A 2,409-nucleotide genomic window follows, 5' to 3' on the forward strand; every position below is an offset into this window, starting at 1 on the left:
GCAACTTCCCTCCCAGCCCAGCACTATGAATTTCAGTCAAGAGGCAGTAGCCTTTCTCTTCTATAAAATCGTCCTCAGTCTTCTCCATCCAAACTTTTATATGATCAAACAGTGTTTATTTTATTCATGGGTATGTTTACATTGCCTATCTCCAAGTACATTATTTTTGAAACACTTTCCCCTTATTCTTGCATTTCTGCCAATTAAGTCAGGAGAAAATCAATATTTCACGGAGGAGAGAAGGGATCATAAAGTACATTGGTGGGGACCTAGAAACAGGTCTACGGATTCCATGTATCTTCCCCCTTAGTCTTGTGACCTTCAGGAAACACATCATTTACATTAATTTCATTAGTTTTCAAGTGTAACATTTTAAAGAAGCCTGGCATGATTTATTGATGTCTGTCCCCCGGCAGGAGTATTTTTCTCTTTCTCCTTTTAGCACAATGATTTGCACTAATCCTTTAGAGGGGCGGTGGGTAAGTCTTTTGTTCTATTAAGGTAATGTGCAACTGTCCAGACCCTGTGTTCAATGGCTACTTTGCCAGCCCGCTCAAGTAGTTTACCATGAAAGTTCAGGGTCAAACAGCCTTTGGATGCACGTATACTGCACCTCTCAGCAAACTCACCCAGAATGGCCTGCCTGCCTGAACACAGAACTTGGCATCCTTGGCTTAAAAGGGATCACCATCACTGGTCCACCTTGTGGGAAAAATGTCTCTGAGCCAAACCATACAAAGCCAAAGTGGTGGGGGGTAGGGGAGGAAGACCAAGCCAGCCAAAAGCAAAAAATTTTTCCCCTGTCAAGGAAATCAGCCAGGTGAGGCCAAAGCGGGACAACGGGGCAGGGGCTAGAAGCTCCAGTGGCACCCATGGCAGATAACAGCCTCACGGAGCCCCTCATCTTGATGAACGTGTCTGGGCTTTGCCGGCTTCTTGGTGCCCTGGTTCATCCCTAAAAAGTGATCATCACCATGGTAGTGACCTGTTCAGTTTGCTGCTATCTCTTTTGGCTGATTGCAGTTCTGGCCCAAGTCAACCCTCTCTTTGGACCAGAGTTGAAAAATGAAACCACTTGGTATCTCAAGCATCTTTGGCCTAGAGGGACAAGACTCCCTCTCCAGTGCTCAGTCACTGAAGTCATGAAGAGAATTCCTCTAGATGCAAAAGCACCTCCAAACCCAGACCACCTTCTTGGACTCACCTATTTTGGCCATCAGTTGCCTGAAACATTCACACCATGTTGGAATATCTTATTCTACAATGAAGTATTTTATCCTACCGTCTTTTTTACACTTTGAAAAATTATGTACCTACTTAACCTAAACTGTGCCGACTCCAGAAAATATTTACACACTCTTCTGAGGTAGAAAATGCTATTCCTCTGAGAAATATGTTACTCTCTCCTTGGAACCTATGGATTTGAAGATGGCTCCTGCCTGCTCACAACATGGGAATCAGTGAGGTGTTTAAAAACTGCTACAAGACAAATGAAGGCTCCAGTGGGACAGTCAATAAGGGAACATGTTCAGAGGGAAGATCTGACCCAAGAGATACACAAAAGTATATTCTCAGGATGAATCTTATTTCTGCCCTCTTTTGGAATAAATTATTTTTCTGCTTCCTATGAAAAAAAAGAAAAGAAAATCAAATTAGTTCCCTGCCCTCAATAATATATAATTTGAAGAAGGTCTTGCAATGTGCTGAGATTTACGTTAAAATGTTAATTAAACCAAGTTGTTGAGTAGAGTCAAGGAAACAGTGGATAGGCCAGAGTCGTGTAGCAAACACAGCGAGAACTAATTTGCCCAACGAGCAAGACTCCATGAAAAGTAACATTTCCCAGAATATGCTTTTCCATCAGATTTCTCAAATATCACAGGATTTTGCTGACAAAGGAGAAGCCTCAGCTCAAAGTGTCTCTGTGGAGGCCGCTATGAATCAATCTCCTGCTCTCCCACGCGCCTGTGGCCACAATAGATCTGCCTTGTCCACTGACACACATGTCACCTGGGCTCCTCACAGCCAAAGGCACAGGTGCCTAAACAGGCTAAATGAATTCTTGGCCTTGTAACAAAACAAGGATAACCAACCACTGGTGTTTGACCCCATGACCTTGGCCTCTTTAGCACCATGCCTTCCCCAGCAGAGTTAAAGAGCTGTGTGCTCTGTGGTCATGTCACGCGGCAGGAAACCATCAAGCATGTGAGTCCTGTATGGGCAAGGAAAGTCTGGAGAAATTAAGGCTGAAATACTGCCTACACATCTATTTCTAGGAAGTGGTGTACTTCATATAACATGTTCCTATTTTCAAAAATATCAAAATTGCTACATACTGAAAATGGTTGATTTTGAGCCTTTAATAGAAATATGACTATGTATATAACAGGTAGGTAGATATTATGTATA

At 42.9% G+C, this 2,409-nt stretch overlaps 1 pseudogene; it reads left to right on the forward strand.

The window, feature by feature from the left end:
• The first annotated feature begins 872 nt into the window (after positions 1-872).
• LOC133084709 (V-type proton ATPase subunit e 1-like) lies at positions 873-1,301 on the forward strand (annotated as a pseudogene).
• The last annotated feature ends 1,108 nt before the right edge of the window (positions 1,302-2,409 follow it).

This window comes from Eubalaena glacialis, chromosome 2 (genome assembly GCF_028564815.1).
Source record: "Eubalaena glacialis isolate mEubGla1 chromosome 2, mEubGla1.1.hap2.+ XY, whole genome shotgun sequence".
In the NCBI taxonomy this organism is placed as follows: domain Eukaryota; kingdom Metazoa; phylum Chordata; class Mammalia; order Artiodactyla; family Balaenidae; genus Eubalaena; species Eubalaena glacialis.